Below are 18,258 nucleotides of genomic sequence, written 5' to 3'. Positions count from 1 at the left end.
TTCCGGCCCCTTGTGAAGAACAGGTGTGCACAAACGGCAGCTCCAGGACAAAAGAAGAGCGGGAATTTTGAATGACTTCCCAACAGTGAGAGGGGTGCTAAAGGGGCAAAGGATACACAGAATTTGCTGAAAAGGACAGGTGGGACAAAATCATCCCGGCACACTCCGCCCAGCATGTTGGAAACTTTCAGGAGCCTCAGATGCTCCATCCCCCTGGCTGGCAATGCAGTCCCAGGGCCCCCGAACTGCGGTACGCAGCCAGCCGCTCCTTCCTCCAGGCAGACACCAATTCGCACAGCTGCTACCCCATCTAACACGCCAGGCCGCCCAGAGGGTGGCCCCACCTACAGCAGATACAGGTGCGTAACACAGAAGTTCCTACCAGCACGCTTGGCCCAGTGGCCCTGGTAGTGGAGGCAGGCACAGCAGCCAGGAGGCAGGAAAGAGCTCTTTCCTCCCGGCAGGCACCGGTACCACTTGCCTGTGACCCCCACCCTCACTGTAGGTGCAGGGCAGCTCCAGAGAGTAGAGCTTCTGGGCACTAGAAAAATGAAATGGCAAAATAATTTTGTACAAAGAAAGAATCAGAAGAAGCCAGAAAGAGGGCTAAATGAAACTGAAATCTCCAATCTTTTGATAAAGATTTCAAAATAAAAATCAAAAACATGCTCATGGAGATACAAAAAATATATTCACGATCTCACGGAGGACATCAGGAAAGAGATAGAAACTTTGAAATATACAGTATATGAAATGAAACATACAATGGAGGGATTTAAAAGTAGATTAGGTAAGGTAGAGGACATGGTAAATGAAATAGAAATAAGAGAAAAGGAACACAAAGAAGCTGAGGCACAGAGAGGAAAGGATTTCTAGGAATCAAAGAATACTGAGAGAACTGTATGGCCAACCCAAGCAGAATAATATTCGCATTATAGGGTTACCAGTAGAAGAAGAGAGAGAATAAGGGATAGAAAGTCTCTTTGAGGAAATAATTGCTGAAAAATCCCCCAGTCTGGGAAAGAAAATAGTGTCTCACGTCATGAAAGTGCACAAATCTCCCAACACAAGGAACCCTAGGAAGACAACACCAAGACATGTAATAATTAAAATGCAAGATCATCATTGAATTTGAAGCAGGGATTAAACAATTTCCAAATAAGCAAAAGTTGAGAGAACTTACCTCTTAGAAACCAACTCTACAAAGTATTTTAAAGAGACTGCTGCAGATGGAAGTGCTCCTAAGGCTAAGCAGCTGTCACGAGGGAAACTGAAACCACAGTAAAAGAGGTAGACCAATTAATTACTAAGCAAATACAAAATTAAATCAGCTACCGAAAAACTCACTCAATGGATACACAAAGAGTATAGAATGATATCTAATATATAAAGAGTGGAAGAGGAAGAAAAAGAAGGGACCAAAAAAAAAATGACCATTAGATTCTGTTTGTAATAGCATAATAAACGAGTTAAGTCCGACTGTTAGACAGTAAAGAAGCCGACCTTGAACCTTTGGTAACCACGAATCTAAAGCCTGCAATGGCACTAAGTACATACCTATCAATAATCACCCTAGATGTAAATGGACCGAATGCACCAACCAAAAGACATACAGAATGGATTAAAAAAACAAGACCTTTCTATATGCTGCCTACAAGAGACTCACTTCAACCCCAAAGATAGACACAAACTAAAAGTGAAGGGATGGAACACATATTTCATGCAAATAACGGAGGGAAAAAACAGGAGTTGCAGTACTTGTATCTGACAAAATTGATTTCAAAACAAAGAAAGCTGCAAGAGACAAAGAACGACAACACATAATGATAAAGGGGTCAGTCCAACAAGAGGATACAACCATTATAAGTATCTATTCACCCAATATAGGTGCACCCAAATACGTACAACAAATACTAACAGAATTCAAGGGGGAAATAGAATGCAACACATTCATTCTAGGAGAGTTCAACACACCACTCACGCCAAAAGACAGATCAACTGGACAGAAAATAAGTAAGGAGACAGATCCATCGGTTCTACTGTGTTGTTCATTGCTGTTAACAGACAGCTACGGAACACTCCACCGAAAAGCTGCAGAACACAAATTATTCTCAAGTGTACATTAAATGTTCTCCAGAATACATCATATACTAGTCCACAAAATGAGTCTCAGTAAATTCAGAAACACTGAAATTGTGCCAACCAGCTTCCTAGACCACAAAGGTATCAAACTAGAAATGAATTCTACAAAGGAAAGAAAAAACAGCACAAACACAGGGAGGCTTAACAACATGCTCCTAAACAATCAGTGGATCAGAGACCAAATTAAAACAAGATCAAGCAATATATGGGGACAAATAAAAACAACTCCACAGCCCCAAACCTGTGGGATGCAGTGAAGGCACTTCAAAAAGGAAAGTATATTGCAAATACAGGCTTCCCTCAAGAAAGAAAAAAAATCCCAAAAGAACAGTCTAAACTCACAGTTAATGAAACTAGAAAAAGAACAAATGAGGCCCAAAGTAGATGAGGGGACATAATAAACATCAGAACAGAAATAAATAAAATTGAGAAGAATAAAACAAGAGAAGAAAAATCAATGAAACCAAGAGCTAGTTCTTTGAGAAAATAAACAAAATAGATAAAACCCTAGGTAGACTTATCAAGAAAAAAAGAGTCTACACACATAAACAGAATCAGAAATGAGAAAGGAAAAATCACTATGGACACCACAGAAACACCAAGAATTATTAGACAATACTATGAAAAATTATATGCTAACAAACTGGATAACCTAGAAGAAAAGGACAACTTTCTAGAAATATACAACCTTCCAAGGCTGACCCAGGAAGAAACAGGAGAATCTCAACAGATAAATTACCAGCAATGAAATTGAAATGGTAATCAAAAAACTACCTAAGAACAAAACTCATGGACCAGATGGCTTTACTGCTGTATTTTATCAAACATTCGGAGAAGACCTAATGCTCCTTAAAGTTTTCCAAAAAGTAGAAGAGGAGGGAATAATTCCAAACTTCACTCTAATACCCAAACCAGGCAAAGACACCAGAAAAAAAAAAGAAAATTACAGACCAATATCCCTGATGAACAGAGATGAAAAAATACTCAACGAAATATTAGCAAACTGAACTAAAAAATACATAAAAAAGATCATTCATCCTGACCAAGTGGGATTTACTCCTGGGAGGCAAGGATGGTAAAAATTCCAATATCCATCAACATCATACATCGCATCAAATTAAAGGAGGAAGAAAATCACATGATGATCTCTATAGATGCTGGAAAAGCATTTGACAATATTTAACATTCATTCATTCATGATAAAAACTCTCAACAAAATGGGTATACAGGGCAAGTACCTCAACACAATAGAGGCCATTTACAACAAACCCACGGCCAACGTCATACTTAACAGTGAAAAGTTGAAAGCTTTTCCTTCAGTATCAGGAACAAGACAAGGATGTCCACTCTCCCAACTTTTATTCAACATAGTACTGGAGGTCCTAGCCATGGCAATCAGACGACACAAAGAAATAAAAGGCATCTAAATTGGTAAGGAAGAAGTTAAACTGTCACTGCTTGCAGGTGACATGATATTATACATAAAAAACCCTAAATTAAAGAATCTACCCCAAAACTACTAAAACTAATAACGAAGCAAAGTTGTATGATACAAAATTAATACACAGAAATCTGTTGCATTCCTATATACTATTAATGAATTAGCAAAAAGAGAAATCAGGAAAACAATTCCATTTACAATTGCAACCAAAAGAATAAAATACCTAGGAATAAACCTAATCAAGGAGAAAGACCTATACCCTGAAAATTATAAGAAACTCATGACAAAAATTCAACACACCATTAATAAATAGAAATACATCCCATGCTCATGAATAGGAGGAATTAATGTTGTCAAAATGGCCATACTGCCTAAAGCAGTCTATAGATTCAATGCAAGCCCTATCAAAATACAAACAGCATTCTGCAACAAACTAGAACAAATAGTTCTAAAATTCATATGGAAAGACAAAAGAGCAATCCTCAGAAGGAAGAACAAAGCTGGGGAGATTATGCTCCCTAACTTTAAGCTCTACTACCAAGCCACAGAATTCAAAACAATTGGTACGGGCACAAGAAAAGACACATAGATCAGTGGAAGAGAACAGATAGCCAAGATACAAACTCACACATACATAGCCAATTAATATACAATAAAGGAGCCATGGATATGCAATGGGGAAATGACAGCCTCTTCAACAGCTGGTGTTGGCAAAACTGGACAGATACATGAAAGAGAATGAAACTGATTTATTGGCTAACTCCACACACAAAAGTAAACTTGAAATGTATCAAAGACCTGAAGAAAAGTCTTGAAACCATAAACCTCATAGATGAAAACATAGGCAAAAATCTCTTAGACATAAACACGAGCAACCTTTTCCTGAACACATCTCCTCAGGCAAGGGAAACAAAAGGAAAAATGAACAAATGGAACTACATTAAACTAAAAAGCTTCTGTACAGCAAAGGACACCATCATTAAAACAAAAAGACCTCCTACAGTATGGGAGAATATATTTGTAAACAGCTTATCCAATACAGGTTTAACATCCAAAGTATATAAAGAGCTCACAATCCTCAACACCCAAAAACCAAATAACCCGATTAAAAAAATGAGCAGAGAATCTTAACAGGCACTTCTCCGAGGAAGAAGTTCAAATGGCCAAAAGGCACATGAAAAGATGCTTCAAATCGCTAATTATCAGTGAAATGTAAATTAAAACCACAATGGGATATCACCTCACACCAGTTAGGATAGCCAACATCCAGAAGACTAGAACAACACATGCTGGCAAAGATGTGGAAAAAGGGGAACCCTCCTACACTGCTGGTGGGAATGTAAATTAGTTCAACCATTGTGGAAAGCAATATGGAGGTTCCTCAAAAAACTCAAAATAGAAATACCATTTGACCTGGGAATTCCACTCCTAGGAATTTACCCAAGAAGACAACGTCTCAGATTCAAAAAGACATATGCACCCCTATGGTTATCACAGCACTATTTACAATAGCCAAGAAATGGAAGCAACCTAAGTGTTCATCAATAGATAAATGGATAAAAATGTGATACATACATACAATGGAATATTATTCAGCCATAAGAAGAAAAATCCTACCATATGTAAGAACATGGACGGAGCTTTGGGGTATTATGCTCAATGAAATAAGCCAGGAGGAAAAAAAAAGTACCAAATGGTTTCATTCATTTGTGGAATATAACAACAAAGCAAAACTGAAGGAACAAAACAGCAGCAGACTCACAGACTCCAAGAAGGGACTAGCAGTTAACAAAGGGAAGGGGGTTGAAAGGGTAGGTGGGGAGGGAAGGAGAAGGGGATTAAAGGGCATTATCATCAGCACACACAATATACCTAGGTCATAGGGAAGGCAATATAGCATGGCAAAGACAAATAATGACTCTATAGCATCTTACTATGTTGATGGACAGTGAATGCAATGGGATCTGCGGGGGAGTTGACAATATGGATGAATACTGAAATCACAATATTGCTCATGTGAAACCTTCATTAAGATTGCAGTATCAATGATACCTTAATTAAAAAAAAAGATGTTGGTTTCGTACTCAAATACCAGTAACATAGTGTACATCTTCATGCTTTAAATTAAAATATTTAAGATGCAAATATATCACTTGTTAATGATTCCCCCCATGATATCCTGTTTTCTTTGATTCCCTAACTCAACTGTGAGTTTCATAAAAGGGCAAATACAATATGGAAGAGAGTAGTTTATAACTCCAGGGGTTAAAGCTAGGAGCAAGAACAACTTTATTTAATACAAGATAGGACTTTCCCTTTCTAATAAAGAAATGCTGTATGATTAGCATCATTTGAGGTGCTGAGCCTGTTAAGGATATTAAGAACTGATTCTTTCAACATACATTTTCTAAAAGTCTGCTATGAATCAGGCATTGCACTGGCACAAAATATTAATATAGTTCCTTCTCTCAAATACTCACATTCCAGTAGGAGACACAGACCTACAAACAAATAAAAAGAACCGTATTACAAATGCTCATGACAGAGTAGTGGTTATAAATTCTCAGGGAGCAGGGTGGGCAGCTCAGACCCCTTTGAAAATTTGATGAAAGCTTTAACCCTTTTCTTCAAACATGCATTCCCACATAAACTCTGCATAGTACTTAAAGGAATTCATGGATCAGCAATACCAATCCATGAATTCGAAGCAATATAAACATTGCTGGGGGGTAAAGTGTTCACGGACTTCAGAGAGGCAGTAACATCTCAGCTGACCTCTGGAGGAGCTCTCTAGGCAATGAAACGAACTAAAGGGCTCCTGGGTGGAGGAAACCATATGAAGTGGGCACCATATCTGTCTAAGCTGCCACTGTACTCCTTGTGTCTGGCACAGAGCTGGACTCATAATGTAAGCTCTTAAATATTTGTTAAAGGACTGAACAAGCATGTTCTGACAACTGTAACACACAAGGCCCCTAGTCGGGTCTGTTGCATACTGACATGAAAGAGTTAGCAAGCCTTTTCCACCGCTGCTTTAGAATGTGACCTCTGGTTTAACCACCTAGCTCTGTTACCCTGGAAACCAGGTAGATGGCAGGTGTCAATTATATTGCTAGGCAACATTGCTTATGGTAAAAATGATCCTGACAGGTAAATTGCATCTGGACCGGGAGGAAGTATGAATAAGCTGTAAATACCTGATAAGGATCCATGTTTGGGACTTCCCTGCATGCAGGCCTATGTGAAGAACCCTAGGAACTATGCCAAAGAATCACCACAAGGATACTGGCTGGTCAGGGCACGGGACTGCTTCTCAGCATAGCTCTTGCACCAGCTTGATGCGGATCTGGAGCCGTGTACCTGGAACCGTGTACACAGGGAGACAAGAGTCTGCAGACGAACATGTGAGCTCTCATGGCTGGAAGTGAGACAGGACTCCTACCAAGAGGAATTCCCGATGCTGTCCGACCGGCAAGCTGGCGAGACATGCGACCTGTGCTTGTGTCACACACCCGTACCTTTGGTTGCTCAAGCAGACCTCTGGTGGGCACCACACACACCCAATTCCATGTATGCTCCCTACAGCTGTGTGAGGTAAGAGTTTCCATTCCCCTGTTACAGAGGAAGAAAGGTAGGCTCAGAAATGTGAAATGATCTACACAAGTTCACAGAGCCAGAGGGGATGAGTGAAGGCAGGATCTTAACCCAGGTGTTTCTGGCTCCAAAACTATAAACTCTCATTTGGAACATATTCCCTCCCCTGGCAACGCAGAATGCCAGTAAAGAAGCCTGGGTGCTGGCAAACAGTGTGGGGTACTACATGTGCCAACCTAAGGGGCAGGCATGTGGTTCTACAGGTGGGTGGGATGTGTTACAGAATTTTAAGCAGGAAGTTATAGGTCACATTTGAATTTTTACAAAGAAGAGGAAGAAGGAAAAGAAAAGTGCCTGTTTAGAGTGGGAGGTAGGCCTAAAAAGGATCCTAGATCTTCTCCATTACTAAGATTATGTCTTGTGACATTTTGCATGTAGTGCCAACAGATTCTCAATACAGTGCAAAAGACAGTAATGACAAAATCTCATACATGATCAGAGATATGAAAGTGCATCAAAATTTACAGAGATCTGGGAGACTTGACGCACGTTCGCACAAAATGCGTTATTTCAAACTTAACTTGAGCCTGTATCACAGTGTATAAAAGTTTTAACATATCCCATAACTATCGACATAAGACATCAGGAGCAAGAAAGTGCCTAATTCACAAACCACTGCAAAGATCAAAGTGTCTTTATAGCAGAAAGAATTGTTTCTGATGATTTGAAAAAACATAAAATCTTTAAGAACAGAAGATTATTTTAATCACAGGTCTACTGAAAGTAAGTACTGAAAACGCTAAAACTTTGATATAATCTACTTCCCAAGAGAACTTTCAAAACAGAAAACATTTTTTTCAAGGTAGTGTTTAGGTAAAAAGCTCATAAAAAAAGAGTCAAATGATTTCTTGAATTTTCTTTCAGCTTAGGATTCTATGACAAACAGCAATATATGTTTATAATAAATTGAAATTTGCTAGTTATTTTTAATGCATGAAGTATAAGCTTTTGAGAAAAATAATGTAAAATGTACTTCTAATCAATGCTATTAATTATGCTTATTTAAAACTTAAAGGTAGAGACAAGAAAATGAAATGCCCCTTAACTTTAAAATCAATTATTGAAAACAGTGGTAATAACATGAAGTTCTTATAGATTGGATAACAACCTTCCGGACATTAAGAATTTTAAGGATATCAAATATCTAAAGCTCAAAATATGGCTGCTGGAATTCAGATAAATTGAGCTGATATTATCCAATTGGTGAGCTACAAATCCTATGAACTTGGCTTTGCATTTTATTAACATTGTGTACATAGTATCGTTAGACCCATAAAGTATAGTGATTTTATTCCAAAAGTCTGTACAGTGTTGCCAACAATCCTTATTCTTTTTCACTTCTTTGTTCTCTTTCACAAAGAAGATTATATTCAGGGGAATAGTTACTTCCAGAGACTACAGCTGGTCTGTCAAGTGGATATATTCTGACATGTCCTATGTTTCCAGAAAGTCTATTCTGCTCATTTCCTTCTAGAGTTTCAATGCCCTCACGAGCTTCTGGGCTGATTCCTAGCTCAGCTGGTGTACGCAGAATGGGGAGGCCTGTCCAGAGACCTCAGGAAACTTCTCCGATGGAGTGAAAATCGAAAGCCTTGCTTCAAAGTCTGGCAACTGATGTAATTCAGATCTGACATGAATTTATTCCTAGGAGACATAACAAATTCCAACATAATGACTATTTAAATGTTTCTGAGACTATTCACAAAGAAGTAGATTTTGTTATTATTGTTGCTTAATATTAGAGCCTGTTAGTCTCAATAACAGCATAATCACAAACTATATATATATGTTCAGATAATTTTTGTAGAAAAACTCTGCTAAATTGGTGAAAATGTAAACTGGAGAGTTTTGTATTAAAGAAGCATTATTTACTTTCAAATAACCAAAACAAATAGGTAAGAGCATGTGGTTCTAAATTAGCAAAAAAAAGACTGTTGTAATTAGCAGATTTCTTACACCCTGGTACTAATAAGTATTAAAAGCCACTAATGAGTCTTAATAAACAGTCCCCCACACCTTATTTCTACAATTTGCCTGACACATTTTATTTTGTTAAAAAAAGAGGAACAAGCATTCGTCTTGCATTACCCAAACAATCATGAATCATAGAACCTAAGGTACAACTTCATGAGATTCACCAGTCACAGAATTTTCATGCCAGCAGGGCTCACAGGCTTACCTAATCTATCCTCCTCACTTTACAGATGAAAAAAACTGAAGCCTAAGGAATTAAAGTGACTTGTTCCCACATAACAAGGCTAGTCAGCAAGTAGATTCTAACTCTGCACCATGGCTGCTATTTGAGGAGCTCCCAGTACAGATAAATCAACATATTCCTAGGTACCCTCCTGGGAAAATGGCTTACAATTAATTAGTTGATTTTTGATTATAGCACCTACAAGCCTCTTCTGAAATAGCTTTGTTTCATTTTCTATTCAGTAAGCACAGAGGTCCTTACCACCCGCATAAAACAGATAACTGAGGGAGGAGTGAGAAGACCACCAGGCTAATGAAAACAGTCAAGATAAAATCCTTGTGCAGATACTGCAGGATGCTTTTTTTCCCATAAAATAGTCAGGGGGTATGCTGCCTAAGAGGGAAACGTAAGCAAAGCCTCGGATCACTTACTAAGGGGTTTTCTGCATTGTTCAAGAGGCAGTCACATGCCAGACACACAGGTGTGACAGGAAAAGGCGTGCGGGTAAGTAGGCCTTGCCTAATTGAGGCAAGGGCTAAGTCAACTCCACAATTTGTCTTCTCACTAAGAAAAAGGGGGAAAGGTAGGTGATTTCCCTGACACACTTGAAAAATAAGAGTTCTGAATCATAAGATCTGAAATACTAACAAACAAGATAATTTGTTAGTCTGCTAATAAAACCGATTTGGAAAACGGATTGGAAGGCGTCTCTAAAACCAATTAAGAGACTGTTAAGCATTTACTATTATACATGTTACAGACTTAAACTTTTCTGGCAAGTTTGGGAAACAGGCCTGCCTTACTGTGCTTACTTAAGAGGCTGGGCAGCATATGGACGAGGCTCCCCAGCTACTACGTGTAAAGCTGCAGGTCACTCCCCATTCCTGCCTCTACACCACATGGCCTCCTGATGGCCTGGGTCAGGGAGAGGGAAACTGTCCTTGGTGTTGGCCTCTAAGAGCCCTACTAGTTATCAAATCCATAATCATAAGAAGGATTTTTGTGTCAACAAAACAGAAGATACAGTTCCTGAATAGGAAAAATGGGGGCTACACATAATGACTTCACATCACTCTTTTCCACAGAGACACAAATTTCATGAATGAGCCTATCATTTACTGTAAGAAGCACCAGGAAATACTGTTATGCTGAACGTAACTTGTTCCTACTGTATCTCTTAGGTCACCTTATTTGTAGTATAGACGTGCATGTTTCAGCAACTTTATATGAGAGTTAAACCAAAGCCTGAAGTGGACTGGGAAAAGGAAAAATCTGTACATTGGGATCCCTTGGACATTTCAGGCTATGGTGGGCCTTCCACAGAGAACATACTCTACTGCAACTTCCGCCCTCAGGTAATCTGAGCAAGGATGTTCTCCTCTCCTTTACAGCTGCTGTTACCTCATTTCTTATCCAAGATAATCATTCAGAGGATATGCTGTTCACAACGCCCCACCCAGGTAACTTTCCGTGATCTCACCTACCTGGGACATTGCCAGGAATTACAAAGCAAGCATAAGAGGTTGGTGGAGGGCCAAAATAAGCACCCTCACATTTACTCAATTCAATCCAGCAGTAACTCACTGTGAGTGCGCTGTTCACAATCTGCCCAACGCTGGAGATGATGAAGATGGTGATAGTGATGATGATAAGAATAATAATCGTAGCAGTGGCTATCACATCGCTCACCATGTGCCAGGCACTGTTACAAACACTTAAAAACTCATTGGATTCTCCTAGCAAGCCTATAAGGTACCTCCTATTGTTACCTATATTTTTATAGCCGTCAGCAAAAATCCTCTCAGTCAGAAGCTTACCCCACCTGCCTTAACACTGATGTTTCCTCTTAGTAATTTCCAACTACTAATCTCCTTAAATATAAATTCCTACTTTTCCTTGTATTCAGTGCCAAGCCCAATCTCTCTCCCCTGCAAAGCCCCATTGCAGTGGTTCCTAAATCTATCCCAGCAGTCCCCCTGAATAAATTACCTTACTGTCTTTAACAAGTGTCGTGAATAACTTTAACAGAATTACATTATTTTTCTTTAAAACAATCAATAAACATGGAGAAAAAGTATAACATCTTGAGTCTCAAACCTCAGTATCCTCAAATTCCCTTTCTAAAGCTTCTTCAATATGCATATCGACTCTACAAATATACAAAATATCTGGTATGTATATGTATATACCAGATATACATTTAGCATGTTATGTGTACCGGAAGATTAAGTGGAATTTACTTACTCCTTCATTCTTCATCTCTGGCTCCTTCCCATTTGACTGATGTTCTGGTTATCCTTCCCTTGCCCCCACCTCTCCTCACTGGCAGGGTATTGTGGGGATGTAAGAACCTCAGCCCCTCCTCTCTGCCAAGCCCGTGTTTCTGACCCTGTCCCATCACTTGGATCTTCTGCCGAGGACTTCTCTCATGGCTCCAGATTCTCTGGTTTGGGATGGTATCATCTTCAGCCTGCCATTCAGACAAAAAAATGGTATGGGATTCATGCTGGTAGACTTCCTATGGCCTCATCATCACCCTGTTGTTGAAAAAGATACCTATATTTATTTGAGTGCGGTGGTTTTACTTATCAAATATTTGCTTATCAATACAGGCATCATTACTTAAAATGGCCAAGGGCAAGCCTAGGCGAGCCTTATGAAGGATCTGACACGGGAGGCCCCTCTGGCTTCCAGATCCCTCGGCCTTTCTAGATCCTTGTAAAGGGCAGGATGCAATTCCCTTGCAGCTCAAGCTTAACTCAGATTGATCTCTGATTGTGAATTTAGCTAGAATGTTTCCTTCCTTTCCTTTTTTTATTCTTTTCCCTGGTCATTAGTTTAGTGTGTCTGTTAGATACTCTCAGTGATATCACTGTGTTTTTAATTTCCAATTGTAATGTAATTCAACCTGCTTAATACAAATAGATTTATATTTATTTCCTATCTCTACCCTCAGTTTTTTATTTATTTTGAGTACAATGAGAATGAAATCACACTTCAGAAATTTCCTTTATCTTGTTTATCTTACAGTGACAAGAAGAATCTGTTTTTGCCTGGACTACTCATTTTGATGAAATTTCTAAATGTATTAGATTTCTGAATAGATATTTCCATTCACTATAAATTCCTAGTAGGAAAAGTATTTGGGAATATCAGCAAGTTGCAAATGATTATATAATAATACGTTGCTCATTAGCAGAGCCAAACTCATAGTCTTTATCTTGTGTTTCATTTTCTCTTCAGTTTCTAAAACTTGCCATTTTAAGTAATGATGTCTATATTTACAAATGTCTGGGTCAGAAAAACTACCACAGAATTTTGGAGGGGAAAAAGGTGAAGGAGCAATTTATGTGGGGTGGGAGGGGGTTCCATGTTTTTCTCTCATTTTCTTGCAACATTCCCCTCATGGGTGGGCCTAATCTTGGAGTTAAGTAGCAGTGGTGGTACCAGAGAATAAAAACCCACAGAAACTTTCTCTTTCTATCCAAAGAATAGGCAGCAGGGCCTCTTTTTGTGCAAAAAACTCTTTTTATGTTGAGGGCAGAATCCTGTTGTTTTTCCACCTTTCCTTCTGCACCTTTACTGAGCCACCAGTAACAGAGGTCCTCATGGCAATGGTATGCCCATCTAAACTCTAAAAGAAACTACAACTGTCAGGCCAGAGTACCTAGCAAAAAATTACCATCACGGGCTTGAGAATGATAGTAAAATTCCAGAGAGGAAAAAGCTCTAAAGAGTGCCAGTAATCTTTTATGTGGTCCTTCACAAGTCTGGGGTTCAGCCCTGAGCTGAGCATGTGGGAGAGACCCAAAGTATCACAACAAAGGCACTGGGAGATTTCAGCCTCTCTGTGAATGTCATGTGTGCGTGACAGACCGAAGCAGCAGAGCCGCTGCCAGCACTTGATAAAGGTTAAAACCACCAGTCTGAAAAGGGAGTGAGAGAACTCATGGTCTTCAAAGCTAGTGTTTTGATTGCCTGAAAACAAAACAAAATCAAATCAGGAAATGAGCAATTATAACACCATAAGTGGACCAACTATGCTCCATGAGTTTAAAATTTTAAAAATTAGTAATAAATTGAGGAAACTTCTCAGCAGCCAAATAAAAACCATAGCAAATAATCAGATGGGAATTTTAGAACTGAAAAATATAATATCTGAATTAAAAAACTTATTGGCTAGGCTCATTATCAGAATGGAGATGACAGAGGAGTCAGTGAACTTGAACAAATAACCAGTTGAAATGATTCATTCTGAAGATCAGAGAGAAACGGGAAAGTAACAAAAGGTCTAACACCTGTGTCATTTTGAGTCCCAAAAGAAGAGTAGAAAGAGATTGCTGCAGAATAAATATTAGGGAAAGTGGCTGCAAACTTCCCAAATTTGGTGGAAGATCCACTTATAGAACCGAGAAAGCCAGCAAATGTCAAACAAAATGAACTCAAAATCATGTTTAGATACAGCATAATCAAACACCTAAAAGCTAAAGGTAAAATATCTAGACAGACATACAGATCTAGATTAGATAAATAATATTTATATGTAATATGTATTTTATATCATTCTAAATGCACATCTGTGTACATGAATATATCTTGAGAGCTGCTAGAGGAAAATGTCACTTTATATAAAGGAATACAGTGATTTGAATGACTGAACACTTTTTAAAAATCCAATATGGCACCTGGAGACTGTAAAACAACATTTTTGATGTTCTGGAATACAATACATACAACAATCAACAAAAAATATCTACCCATAATTTTATGTCTAATGAACATACGTTCAAGAATTAAGGCTACAAAATACATTTGCAGAGGATGGATAACTAATGAAATTACTCACCAGCACACTTGCTGGTAAAGAAATGCTAAGGCAATATCTTGAGAATGAGAGGAAATTATAACAAAGGGAAACTTGGAACTCCAGGAATGCATAAAGATCAGTAGAAAGTATACAAATCTGAGTGTGTATAAAAAAATTAATTCTTCCTTCTTCAGTTTTAAAAAATAAGTCTGAAAACTGTATCAATTCAACATATTAATTACACATTAAATGTAAACTACACATTTTCTGTTAGCAATAGTGTAATATATATGTTTAGCTTTGTGGGTCATGTGGCCTCTGTTGCAACTGATCAACTCTGCCACTAAAGTTCACAGCAGTCATAAACAATATGGAAGTGCATGGATGTGATCAGGTTGGATTTGACCCACAGGCTGTAGTTACTATCCTAAGTCTAAGCATAACAAAGAAAACACAGGTGTTGACACATTACATAAAAAACACAATACTCAGTTATGCCCTCTACAAGAAACTTGTCACAAATATAAATAAACAGATTAAATGATGATCAGTTGCAAACAAAATCAGAAAAAAGTTGGAGTGGCTATACTGATAACAGACAATATACACTGCAGAACAAGGAATATTTCTAGAGGCAAATCATCATGATAACAAAAGATTCAATTTACCAAATACTCGTAACACACTAAATGTGTATACAACTAAGAGCAGATCTTCAAAGCAAAAGCTAATAGAACTGAAAGGGGAAAACAGACACGATTGCAATCATAACTGGGAACTTTTCTCTTCTTCTCTCAGCAATAAATAGAACAAGTAGAAAAAAAATCAGCAATACAAGAGAAAAACCGAACAAACCTTAATAAGCTTGACGCAATTGACATTTATAGAACATTCTATCCAACTACAGTAGAATGCACATGTATATAAATCATCTCGATGTTCAGCCTAACAAGTTGTAAAAAGAAAAGCAAATCAAAAGAAGCAGAGGAAGGATAAAAAGTGATAAGGTACCAATAAAGTTGAAATGGAAAAACAAAAGAGAAAAACAACTAAACCCTTTGAAAAAGATCAATAACATCGATAAAACTTTAGTCAGACTGCTCAATTAAAAAAAGGAAAGACCATAAATACAAATACAGGAATGAGAGAGGATATAACTAGACTCTAAAGCCACAAGAAGGAAAATAAGGGCTATGATAAACAACTTTTTGCCTTTAAACTTGACGACTTAGAAGAGCTAGACTAATACCTTGAATGACACAAACTCTCAAAGCTCGCTATTTAAAGAAAACCTCATTATTTCTAGCTCAATTTTAAAAATTGAATTTAGAGTTAAAACCCTTGCAACAGTAACAACAAGAAAACAAATCTTAGCCTCAGCTATGTTACTGGCATACACTGCCAAACACTTCAGGGGGAAATAACAATTCTACATAAGTTCTTCCAGAAAAGGGAAGAATCAGAAACACATTCCAACTCATTTTATGAGGCTCTGTTCTTGTGGTTCCAAAACTTGACAAAAATACTACAAAAACTGAAAACTAAAAACCAATTGCCATCATGAAGAGATGCAGAATGCCTTAAACTATTAGCAAATCTAATCAGTAATATACAAAAAAGGATAAAAATATGGTGGCAAAATGCTGCTTATCCTTAAGAAGCTAGGCCGGTTTGATTCAACATTACAAAATTAACCGATGTAATTTATTACATCGAAAGACTAAGAAGAAAAAGCATATGATCATGTTAGTTGATGCAGAAAAAGCATGTCACATAATTTAATACCCACTTATGAGAAAACTGACTAGAAAGGAATTATTAAACATGACACTGAACATCTACAAAAAAACCTACACCTACTGTAGTATTTAAAACCAGTGTCGTCCTTAATAGTGCTTTCCTCTAAGACTGGAAACGAGGCAAGGATGTTTATTCAGCCTTATACCGGGGATCCCAGCCAATGCAAATTAAGGTGATAAAAAGGAATTAAAAAATAAAGATAGGAAAATAATGGATACAAATGCCTCTATTTTTATTTATTATTGCAGACCACATGATTCCCTAAGTAGAATAACCCAAAAAAATTTACAATAGAAAAGAACAAAACAAAGTGACTAGAACAAGTAAGTGAGTATAGCAAGGTTTCAGGATACAAGGAATAAAAATAAATTCTATTTTTAAACACTAATAATAATCAAAAAATTTAAAAACAAGTGTCATTTTTAATAGCTAAAAAAAAGAAAATAATAAACATGTTGTACTTTGTTATACACCTAACAAGTGTGAAGGATCTGGATGCTGAAAATTACTCCAGCAGGCAGTCAATTAGCTTGGCTTCACTATGCACAGATTTCAAGTATCATGACTTGGTTTAATAATGCCAGTACCCCCAAACACTGTCAGATTCATTTGCCACAGTATATCAACAGTGACTAATTGCATAAAGTATAAACTTCACTGCTACTTCTTTAGTTCACAAATTACTGTGTAAATACAGATCTGCAGCATGATCAGCGACCAATGATGTCATCTTTCGAACTCTGTTCATGATTGGTCCCTGTGCATCTGTTATTTAGTTCACACTCAGCAAAATGTATAGTTGTTTTATCTCGTCTCCCCGTGACAAATCCACATGACATTTTACAAAAATAATCAAAAGACGGAGTGCCCAAAAGAGGGAAAGTGCAGCAAAGGATCAAAAAGTGATCATGCTGGAGGTGAAGTTATACTCAAGCATGAATGGAGTTACAGGAGTAGCCAAGGAGAATGCTGACAGTACCGTTTGAGAGCCTCTACCTAAGCAGCTGGGGGAACTCAAAACAAAACTTACCAAAAGAAAGAAGAACATAGTGAAAAAGATGAAGACATCCCAGAGGAAGTAATATTGGCAAGAAACTTCCTATCAAGTGAACTCTTGAGAGAGATTTTATACACCATAAGTACCAAATACAAGGATGGAAGCCAATCCAAGCTTACAAAGAAACGCGACAACTCACGAAAGCACAGAAAAACGCTTGCTCCGTATCGTTACTGATATGACAAGAAGTAGGCATGGATGTTCAAACATCTCCAAAATTGTGGCAAGAACATAAATCTGTAAAAGTAAACATGAAAAGTAACGCAGCTTGCTAAATAAAATAAGATTGCTACTTACCTTTGCCATAGCATGTTCACTGACTTTTCTATGATATTCCTCACATTTTTACACTTATTTTATGTGATTATCAATTAAAGTGATATAATTATTTCTTGTTCGTTTACTGAGCAAAGCACCATGGTCAGTGAAATGTGTTTAATTTATTGTAATCAACTTCAGCAGAATATGAGTTCAGAATAATTTTATCAAATCTGCTAATGAAATTCTTTTTTATAAATTGCTTTCTTTTCCTTCATGGTTTAAACCATCAGTACCACTACAAATCTACAAACTGTAACAAAAGTTAGAAGAATGTTAGAAAAGATGTTATTTTAAATATCAATAGACTACACTTTATTTTTGCTCTCCATTATTATAATTCCACAATATTTTATATTCTTTTAACTAAAATCAAACTCTAAAGAAAAAATCAGGAACAGTTCTTTATAAATACTCATTTCTCTGATAATATTCTCCCCTGCTATCTGTGGAAAGGTCCTTTAATGGTTTCCACAAACCTCAAGGACTGGTTTTAGTTCAAATAATTCATCTGATAGATGAATCTAATGGTAGATACCATTAGAAATATTCTTTCAATGGTTTTGAAATTCATTTACAAAAAGGACAGTATTTTTAACTCATTTATTGACTTTGGCATTCATCATAGTTCAGAACCATTTTCGGTTCCTATTGATTTGTTTATTTTGAGGCAACCAACTACCGTGTGTGTGAGAATATTTGGCATATTCAGACACCCTGGAAGGGAATACCTCATTGTTTCAAAGCCATCAACAGAAGGTATCACCACCACCATTACCAAAAAATGTGCTTGTTTCCTATTATTATTTTCTTATAGGCCTTGGCCTAAGCACTTCAGAAAT

General features: G+C 37.5%; 2 protein-coding genes across 2 annotated transcripts in view; both read right to left on the bottom strand.

Annotated features, from left to right (window-relative positions):
- Positions 1-6,749, bottom strand: part of LOC140845360 (T-box transcription factor TBX18-like) — a 74,894-nt gene extending 68,145 nt beyond the window's left edge. The window contains exon 1 of the mRNA XM_073219369.1: positions 6,064-6,749. The gene's annotated coding sequence lies outside the window, so the exon portion shown is untranslated. The remainder of the gene's footprint in view (positions 1-6,063) is intronic.
- Positions 6,750-7,919: 1,170 nt separating this feature from the next.
- The window catches only part of LOC140845379 (uncharacterized), a 54,561-nt gene continuing 44,222 nt past the window's right edge, over positions 7,920-18,258 (bottom strand). Inside the window, exons 7-8 of the mRNA XM_073219459.1 lie at positions 11,679-11,904; positions 7,920-8,881 (exon numbers count right to left, since the gene is read on the bottom strand). The gene's annotated coding sequence lies outside the window, so the exon portion shown is untranslated. The remainder of the gene's footprint in view (positions 8,882-11,678; positions 11,905-18,258) is intronic.

This window comes from Manis javanica, chromosome 13 (assembly GCF_040802235.1).
Source record: "Manis javanica isolate MJ-LG chromosome 13, MJ_LKY, whole genome shotgun sequence".
Taxonomy (NCBI): Eukaryota; Metazoa; Chordata; class Mammalia; order Pholidota; family Manidae; genus Manis; species Manis javanica.
The sequence above is the reverse complement of the archived record's forward strand: the minus strand, read 5'-3'. Positions and strand labels throughout refer to the sequence as shown.